Genomic DNA, 10,667 nt, shown 5'->3' with positions numbered 1-10,667 from the left:
ATTACTGAGGCAGTCTGCAAGATCAACCCCAAGGCACATAATCCTCAGATTCACCAGGGTTGAAATGAAGGAAAAAATGCTAAGGGCAGCCAGAGAGAAAGTTCGGGTTACCCTCAAAGGGAAGCCTGCCAGACTCACAGCAGATCTCTCGGCAGAAACCCTACAAGCCAGAAGAGAGTGGGGTCCAATACTCAACATCCTTAATGGAAAGAACTTTCAATCTAGAATTTCATATCCAGCCAAACTAAGCTTCACAAGTGAAGGAGAAATAAAATCCTTTACGAACAAGCAATTGCTGAGAGATTTCATCACCACCAGGCCTGCCTTACAAGAGCTCCTGAAAGAAGCACTAAACATGAAAGGAACAACCTCCCCCCTTTTAAAAGCACTCAGTGGGCCTGTGGCTAATGACCTATTGAGCCATCAAGAAAGGGGAGAATGAAATCACTGCTTTTGGGTGAAGTGGCAGGATGTTGTGTTGTTATGCTTCAACTGGTGGTGTGACAAGGCGTTCTAAGAAAAAAAAGAAAGGAACAACCAGTACCAGCCACTCCAAAAATGTACCAAATGGTAAAGAGCATTGACACAATGAAGAAACTATGCCGACTAATGGGCAAAACAACAAGCTAGCATCAAAATGGCAGGATCAAATTCACACATAACAATATTAACCTTAATGTAAATGGGCTAAACGCCCCAATCAAAAGACACAGACTGGCAAATTAGATAAAAAGTCAAAAACCATCAGTGTGCTGTATCCAGGAAACCCATCTCACATGCAAGGACACACATGGGCTCAAAATAAAGGGATGGAGGAAGATTTATCAAGCAAATGGAGAGTTAAAAAAAGCAAGAGTTGCAATCCTAGTTTCTGATAAAATAGGCTTTAAACCAACAAAGATCAAAAGAGACAAACAAAGGCATTACATAATGGTAAAGGGATCAATGCAACAAGAAGAGCTAACGATCCTAAATGTATGTGCACCCAATACAGGAGCACCCAGATACATAAATCAAGTTCTTAGTGACCTACAAAGAGACTTAGACTCCCATACAATAATAGTAGGAGACTTTAACACTCCACTGTCAATATTAGACAGATCAAAGAGACAGAAAATTAACAAGTATATCCAGGACTTGAACTCAGGTCTGGACCAAGCAAACCTAATAGACATCTACAGAACTCTCCACCCCAAATCCACAGAATATACATTCTTCTCTGCACCACATAACACCTACTCTAAGATTGACCACATAATTGGAAGTAAATCACTCCTCAGCAAATGTAAAAGAACGGAAATCATAACAAACAGTTTATCAGACCACAGTGCAATCAAATTAGCACTCAGGATTAAGAAACTAACTCAAAACTGCACAACTTCATGGAAACTGAACAACTGGCTCTTGAATGTTGACTGAATATACAATGAAATGAAGACAGAAATAAAGATGTTCTTTGAAACAAACAAGAACAAAGACACAATGTACCAGAATCCCTGAGACACATTTAAAGCAATGTCTAGAGGAAAATTTATAGCAATAAATGCCCACATGAGAAGCAAGGAATGATCTAAAATCGACACCCTATCATCAAGATTGAAAGAGCTAGAGGAGCAAGATCAAAAAAACTCAAAAGCTAGCAAAAGACAAGAAATAACCAAGATCAGAGCAGAACTGAAGGAGATAGAAACACAACAATCCCTTCAAAAAATGAATAAATCCAGGAGCTGTTTTTTTGAAAAGATCAACAAAATAGGCCACTAGCCAGATTAATAAAAAAGAAAGAGGAGAATCAAATAGATGCAATAAAAAACAATAAAGGGGATATCACCACTGATTCCACAGAAATACAAACTACCATCAGAGATTACTACAAACAACTCTATGCACACAAACCAGTAAACCTGGAAGAAATGGATAAATTCCTGGACACTTGCATCCTCTCAAGTCTAAATCAGGAAGAAGTTGAAACCCTGAATAGATCAATAACAAGGGCTGAAGTTGAGGCAGCAATTAATAGCCTACCAACCAAAGAAAGCCCAGGTCCAGATGGTTTCACAGCCAAATTCTACCAGACATACCAAGAGTGGCTGGTATCACTCCTTCTGAAACTATTCCAAACAATCCAGAAAGAGGGAATCTTTCCCAAATCATTTCATGAGACCATCATCATCCTGATACTAAAACCTGGCAAAGACTCAGCAAAACAAGAAAACTTCAGGCCGATATCCATGATGAAGATAGATGCAAAAATCTTCAAGAAGATACTGGCAAACTGAATCCAACAGCACATCGAAAAGCTTATCTATCATGAACAAGTAGGTTTCATCCCGGGGATGCAAGGCTGGTTTGACATATGCAAGTCTATAAACGTAATCCACCACATAAACAGAGCCAAACACAAAAATCACATCATTATCTTAATAGATGCAGAGAAGTCCTTTGACAAAATTCAACAGCCTTTTATGCTAAAAACCCTCAATAAACTAGGTATCGATGGAACATATCTCAAAATATTAAAAGCTATTTAAGACAAACCCACAGCCAATATCATACTGCATGGGCAAAAACTGGAAGCAGTCCCTTTGAAATCTGGCACTAGACAAGGATGTCCTCTCTCACCACTCCTATTCAACATAGTATTGGAAGTTCTAGCCAGAGCAATCAGGCAACAAAAATAAATAAAGGGTATTCAATTAGGAAAGAAGGATGTCAAATTGTCTCTATTTGCAGATGACATGATTGTATATTTAGAAGACCCCATCATCTCAGCCCAAAATCTGAAACTGATAAGCAACTTAAGCAAAGTCTCAGGATAGAAAATCAATGTGCCAAAATCACAAGCATTCCTATACACCATTAACAGACATAAAGAGAGCCAAATGAAGAACAAACTGCCATTCACAATTACTACAAAGAGAATAAAATACCTAGGAATACAACTAACAAAGTATGTAAAGGACCTCTTCAAGGGAAACGACAAACCACGGCTCAACAAAATAAGACAGGACACAACCACATGGAAAAACATTCCATGCTCATGGTTAGGAATAATCAGTATTGTGAAAATGGCCATACTGCCCAAAGTAACTTACAGATTCAATGCTATTCCCATCAAGCTACCTATGACCCTCTTCACAGAACTGGAAAAAACTACCTTAAACTTCATAGGGAACCAAAAGACAGCCCACATAGCCAAGTCAATTCTAAGCAAAAAGAACAAAGCTGGAGGCATCACGCTACCTGACTTCAAACTATACTACAAGGCTACAGTATGGGACTGATACCAAAACAGAGATATAGACCTATGGAACAAAACAGACGCCTCAGAGGCAATGCCACACATCTACCACTATCTGATGTTTGACAAACCTGACAAAAACAAGCAATGGGGAAAGGATTCCCTGTTTAATAAATGGTGTTGGGAAAACTGGCTAGCCATGTGCAGAAAGCAGAAACTGGACCCCTTCCTGACACCTTACTCTAAAATTAACTCCAGTTGGATTAAACACTTAAACATAAGACCTAACACCATAAAAACCCTAGAAGAAAACCTAGGCAAAACCATTCAGGACATCGTCATAGGCAAGGACTTCATGACCAAAACACCAAAAACATTTGGCAACAAAGCAAAATAGACAAAGGGGATCTAATTCAACTCCAGAACTTCCATACAGCCAAAGAAACAATCGTTAGAGTGAACCAGCAACCAACAGAATGGGAAAACATTTTTGCAATCTACCCATCTAACAAAGGGCCAATATTCAGAATCTACAAATAACTAAAACACATTTACAAGGAAAAAACAAACCCATTCAAAAGTGGACGAAGGATATGAACAGACACTTTTCAAAAGAAGACATCGATGGGGCCAAAAAACATTTGAAACAATGCTCATCATCACTGGTCATTAGAGAAATGCAAACCAAAACCACATTAAGATATCATCTCACACCAGTTAGAATGGTGATCATTAAAAAATCTGGAGAAAACAGATGCTGGTGAGGATGTGGAGAAAAAGGAAAATTTTTACACTGTTGGTGGGGGGTGTAAATTAGTTCAACCATTGTGGAAGACAGTGTGGCGATTCCTCAAGGACCTAGAAATAGAAATTCCATTTGACCCAGCAATCCCATTACTGGGTATATATATCCAAAGGAGTATAAATCGTTCTATTATAAATACATATGCACACGTAAGTTCATTGTGGCACTGTTTACAATAGCAACGACCTGGAACCAACCCACATGCCCATCGATGATAGACTGGACAAGGAAAACGTGGCACATATACACCATGGAGTACTATGCAGCCATACAAAACGATGAGTTTGTGTCCTTTGTAGGGACATGGATGAATCTGGAAACCATCATTCTCAGCAAACTGACACAAGAACAGAAAATCAAATACCGCATGTTCTCACTCATAGGCGGGCATTGAACAATGAGAACACATGGACACAGGGAGTGTAGCATCACACACTGGGGTCTGTTGGGGGGTAGTAGGGGAGGGACAGCCTGGGGATAGGAAGGTTGAGGAGGGATAACATGGGGAGAAATGCCAGCTGTAGGTGACAGGGGGATGGAGCAGCAAACCACATTGCCATGTAGGTACCTATGCAACAATCCTGCATGTTCTGCAAATGTACCTCAGAACCTAAAGTGCAACGAAGTGTGTGTGTGTGTGTGTGTGTGTGTGTGTGTCTAAATTACATTGAAATCTTTGTGCATTTAAAAAAATAAAATGCAGATTTCTGCACACACAAAAAAAGAACCCTTAGAAGCAAAAATTATAACAACTGTCAATCCAGAGAGGCAAGCTCCCAATGAGGCCCACTTTCACAGAGAAACATTGAACCCCAGAGACCTTGAGGTTTCATTTCTTTTTTGTTTGCTTGTGTTTTTGAGACAGGATCGATCTCACTCTGTTGCCCAGGCTGAAGTGCAGTGGCAGTCACAACCCATTGCAGCCTTAACCTGGGCCCAAGTGATTCTCCTCAGCTTCCCAAGCAACTGGGACCACAGACGTGCACCACCACACCCAGCTAATTTTTTTCTTTTTTAATGTAGAGATAGGGTCTTGCTATGTTGATCAGGCTGGTTTCAAACTCCTGGTCTCAAGTGATCCTCCTGCCTTTGCCTCCCAAAGTGCTGGAATTACAGACATGAGCCTGGCTTTGAGCTTTCATTTCAATAGCCATACAGGGTCTACAAAGTAGGAGACAAACAGGTGAGAAAGTCTTTTAAGAGACCCTTTAGAAATGTGAGGAACCTAGAATAACAATGAAAAAATAGGCCAGGAGTGATGGTTCACACATGTAATCCTGGCATTTTGGGAGGCCAAGGTAAGCGGATCACAAGGTCAGGAGATTGAGACCATCCTGGTCAACATGATGAAACCCTGTCTCTACTAAAAATACAAAAACTAGCTAGGTATGGTGTCACACACCTGTAGTCCCAGCTACTCTGGAGGCTGAGGCAGGAGAATCACTTGAACTAAGGAGATGGAGGTTACAGTGAGCCAAGATGGCACCAGTGTTCTCTAGACTGGGTGACAGAGTGAGATGAGACTCTGTCATAAATCAGTAAATAAAAATAAGCCACCCTGGCAAAAGGGAGAAACCAAAAATCTTGTCTATTTTGACCTATCTCTCTTTGACAGGACAAACAACATCTCCCCTAAGAAAATAAGTTTCCCTAAGAATTTGGAACCACAAACTGGACCTAGGTGGTTTGAATATGAAATTATAGTAAAGAACAAAAGGAAAAACACAAAATACAAAACATAAAGTAATTCTGGCACTGAAACAATAATCAACAGAAGCAGCAGAGATCTGAGTCACACCAGCAAAGATTACAGACTACAGAATTGTCAAGCAAAGGACAAAAATAACTATGCTTCATATGTGAAAGAAATAAAAGCAGGCATTGAAAGTAAACAGTCCAAAATAGTACTAATCAAAGTTACAGAAGAAGACAAGTAAGAGACTGAGGGAAAGGCAGTATTTCAAGATACTATGGCAAATTTTTACAGAATTAATGGAAGAAAACAATCCATAACTTCAGGCAACCTAATAAATTGCAAGCAGGATGTGATCCAGAACCAAGTAGTAATATTCAATGTTCAAAAGACAAAAACATCTTAAAGTAGACAGATGAGAAAAGTACACCCACAAAGAAACAGCAAGACCAACATTTGATTACTCAACAAAAATGAACAGGACAAAAATATATTCAATCTGCTGAGAAAACAGAGCAATGGATTTAGGGTATTTTACCCAGAAAACTAATTTTCAAGAATAAGGCAAAATTTTCACACAAATAAGAGTTTGCCATCAACAAGTTTCTATTTAAGAAACTTCCAAAGTATGTACTTCATAAAGGTGACTCCTGATGGAAGATGTGAGATACAGAAAAGAAACAGTGTTCAAGGAGATTAATAATTATATGGGTGAATATAAATCACTGATTCTCTAAACATAATACTAATATCTATATGTTTTTTTAAAAATCAGATTTATTAAAAAGTTTGCATATAAATTATAAATTGAAAGAGACTGATTGAAGTTAAAGTGTTCTACGATTCTATACTCTCTGAAGAGAGTTAACAGTATTGATTATCTTTAAGGTTTCTTAGTATACGTGTTTAAAAGCCAAGATAATCACTAAGACATTTTAAAATTTTTATTTTATCTTTTCAAATTATTTGTATTTTGACTGGACACTTTGAAAATCATTTCTGGAACAACGCAGGGAATACATAAATAAACCAATAAGTATCCCGTAAAAATAAGGGGACTGGTCAATAGTGTCAAATGCACAGGAAGGTCAAGTAAGTTCAAGAGTAAAGTGCCTCTTAAATTTGCAAACAAGAAAATCCTCTGGCAACTAGTAACCTCGGTGAAAGAGTTTCACTGCAATGACAGGGATGGATATCTGATTATGTGGGGATGCAATTGTTGGTTGGGAAATAGAGACAGTGAGTACTGATCATTATTTTAAGAATTTTAACTGTAAAGGGTAAACAAAATAGGGAAGTGACTAGAGGTGGATGTAGGATCAAGGAAGGATTTTGTTTAAAGTTTAGAGAGACTTGAGCTTATTTATAGGCTGGGACAATAACCAATTGCCTTGGAGTACTTAAAGACTATGGAAAAAGATAGATAATTGAAGGATTCCAATGAAGCTCCCATGTCCCAGGACAATAAATATAGTGAAATTCAGAGAACAGGATGGAGAGGATAGACAAGAAAGGTGGCATCCCTCCATTAATACAAAGTAAGGACAGGTCTAATAATTGTGTGTGTGTGTGTGTGTGTGTGTGTGTGTGTGTAGTGCAGTGTGAGGGACACTAAAATGAGTAACAAGCCTAGCCTAGGGCAAGTGCTTGAAAATAATGGGGAATGTTCAAAACAGCTGTTTAAGAAAGTAGAGCGAGAACTAATTCAAGACTCACAGAACTACTGGACATCATTCAGAGTTAACTGAGGTTTATGATGCCAGATTTGTACAGGAAATATTATGCATGGTAGTACAAATTTTCTCCAGCAGTGCTCAGCAGGGCATCCATGGAAAATACAGAAGTGTGAATTTAGTGTTGGTATTTTGCCGGCTGTTGGATCCAAAGTAACGGGAAGTTGAGTACAAGTAGAGATGCATGAATAGTGAAGCCAGGGCCTCCTTTACCGTGCGTGGATGCCTGAGACGTCCCAACAGAGGGTTCACATCATTATATTCTTAAATTTTGATTAAGTAAGATACTGTATTTAATTAGCTAGGGCCACCCTCCCTTTCCATGCTAACTTCATGTCTGCCATACCTCCTCTCATGTCAAGTCACAGACATTTTTGTGATCCAATGAATGGGAAGTTGAATTAAAGTCTGGGTGTGGTAGAATATGTCTGTGTGATTTGCAGACACTTCCACTTACAGTTAAGCTGCTGTTATAGAGTTAATTCCAGCCTAGGATTAGCTTTCAGAAAACTCCCCCTGCTACTTGTCACCTGACACTGTGATGTAGATTTAAGGCCCAGAGTCCTCCTGTGGGATTTATGTATCCTACCGTGCCCAGAACCACAAGGATGTGGGTAATGGTTAATAAGTGTTGACAATTCAGAGCATTGAAGATTAGTCATTGCACAAGAAAATCTAAAATGCCAGGAAATTTTAAAGCTCATAAATGAAAGAAGCTTGATAGAAATTTCCCCTAATTTAACAATAATCCCCAAATTTACATGACATTACCATAACAAGTTGTCAAGCTGAAAGAAAAGTTTCTAAACTACTAATGATTAAAATTAACTTTTGACCAACCAAACTAGGTATCAGCTTACAATCATGGAGGTCACACTCACAATGATTCTACCTGCTGTCACCTAACTACTTCATTTTCTCTTCTAATGTGACTTGTGCCTGAATATTGCAATTAATTTATCATAATTATTTATAAATATTTCCTTTTTATTATAGTTAGGACATTATTCTTTTTTTATTATGTGCTTTGGTAGATCATTCAGCATAATGATCATTGCAGGATAATAAAGGGATCTAATAAAATACTTGCTGTAAAAAGCATCATTAACTCTGGTTGGGTTGAGAACCACCGATCTAAGACCAACTGTGTACCTGGAGCTTAGATTCCATCCTTTGGACTCCAAGCTGTGTCTTTCACCTCCACAGGTGGCCTCCTTCAATCACAGCTTTCAACCTCCCTCATCAACTTTGAAAAGGGCAGGGCTGTATACAGAGGTCTGCCTCTAGCCAGCCTGTTCCTCCCTTCAGGTTGACATAAATCCGTCTCACAGCAATTTTTTTTTCTCTCATATTGGCCTTCTTTTGTTCCTTGGATTCATCAGCTTGTTCTTGCCCCAGTGTAGAGGGCTGTGACCACAAGTTGTCCAAGTTCTTGGCATTTTGAACAAAGAATTGGAGAAAACACCCTCCAAAGGAAGAATGAAGCCACAAAAGAACAATAGCAGAGATTTATAGAAAATGAAACTACATTCCACAGTGTGAGAACAGATCCGAGCAGTGGCTCAAAGGCCCAGATACAGAATCTTCTTGGGTTCAAATACCCCCTAGAGGTTTCCCATTGGCCACTTCCGGCTCACCTCTTGTAACTGAAGTGGTAGCCTGCAATCAGTCTGATTGGTTGCAGAAAGCAGCCAACCAGAGGCTGAAGTGAAGTTACAAAGTTGCAAAGACTTGACCTGCAATTTTCCAGTTTTCCATCTATGCACGGAAGAGGTCAAAGGGAGCAGCTTCTGGTCCTTTCGTTACTTAGGCATGGAAAGTTAGGGTTTTCCTTTCAATGTACAGTACTCGACTAGTGCTAGTGCTCGACTTACGACCACGGTCAGGACTGCGGACCGGTCGTAACACGATTTTGTCGTAAGTTGAGTAGGCTATATGTACAGTTGAAATGGTGCACGCAGAGATGGTAGTGCTGCCAGAAGCTGGTCTGCACTGTTGTACGCCCAGCTGGGCAACGTTTGTGCTGCCAGAGGCGGAGCAGTCATGGCTAGCGATTGTGCTCATAAAGTCGAATGGTCGTAAGTTGCATAGGTCGTAAGTCGATCAATACCTGTAGTTCTAGGAAGTCGGCATGAAACAGCTTTAGGTTCCCTGCCTCCAGACCCTATTCTCCTGCCTCACCAGGACTTCTGCATTTTCTTCTCTCCAGATCTTTGTATGGCTAATATCTTCTTGTTATCAGGTCTAGCTCTAATATTACCCCTCCAGAAAACCTTCTCCTCAACACTTTATCCAAAGCAGCCCTACACCATCCTGTTCTGTCTCCTTCATAACACTTACCACCCACTAAAATTAACTTGTGCATGTGTTTACCTTGTTAGTGGCCTTCTTCCTCTTCCCCATGAAGATATAAACTCGCAGCAGGAAGAGTGGTCTTTTTCACCTCTGTCTTCTCAGCATGTAAACAGTTTCTGGCACATAGTAAATACTCAACAAATACTTGTTGAGTGAATTAATGAATATGTTGTATTAGTTTGCTAGGGCTGCCAGAACAAAATACCACAGAAATTGGTAGCTTAAACAGCAATGTATTTCTCACAGTTCTAGAGGTTGGAAGTTTGAGATGAAGATGCTGGCTGCAGATGGCTGCATGCTTGCTGCCTCTTCACATGGTTGTCCATTGACACACATATGCCCCTAGTGTGTCTCAGCCTGTGTCCTAATCTCTTCTTCCTATAAGGATACCAGTATATTGGATTAAGGACCCACCCTAACAGCCTTATTTTAAGTGAATCACCTCTTTAAAGACCTTATCTCCAAATATGGTTATATTCTGTAGTCCTGGGGTTGGAGACATCGACATATGAATTTTCTGGGGCACCATTCAGCCAATAACACCGTGAATGACCCCTCCCTGTCCTAAATGCATGAGAGGCAGGAATAATGCCAGCTTCCGGAAACTTGCAGAAAACAGCCCAGTCAGCTGTCATCAAGTCTCCCCAAGTGCCTAGGATGAGGACAGTGGAAGCTTTAGTCAGTTTCTAACTTTTCTGAAGCATGGATAAGATGAATATTCTGGAGGCGGTTCTAAATTAAAACAAGGACGGACCACCCCCACCCCTACCTCTATCCCAACAATATCTCTGGCTAGTCTATAGGTGTTTGCACCTGAGGGGCTCGCTGTGTGCCTGGCGG

At 39.9% G+C, this 10,667-nt stretch overlaps 1 non-coding gene across 1 annotated transcript; it reads left to right on the top strand.

Moving 5' to 3' along the window:
* Positions 1-373: 373 nt before the first annotated feature.
* Positions 374-509, top strand: LOC119470879. The gene has a single exon (XR_005199846.1). It is a non-coding gene; the product is annotated as a small nucleolar RNA SNORA21 (small nucleolar RNA).
* Positions 510-10,667: the final 10,158 nt, after the last annotated feature.

This window comes from Cebus imitator, unplaced genomic scaffold (assembly GCF_001604975.1).
Source record: "Cebus imitator isolate Cc_AM_T3 unplaced genomic scaffold, Cebus_imitator-1.0 Scaffold42, whole genome shotgun sequence".
Taxonomy (NCBI): domain Eukaryota; kingdom Metazoa; phylum Chordata; class Mammalia; order Primates; family Cebidae; genus Cebus; species Cebus imitator.
Note: the sequence above shows the minus strand (reverse complement) of the source record. Positions and strands in the feature narration are given on the sequence as shown.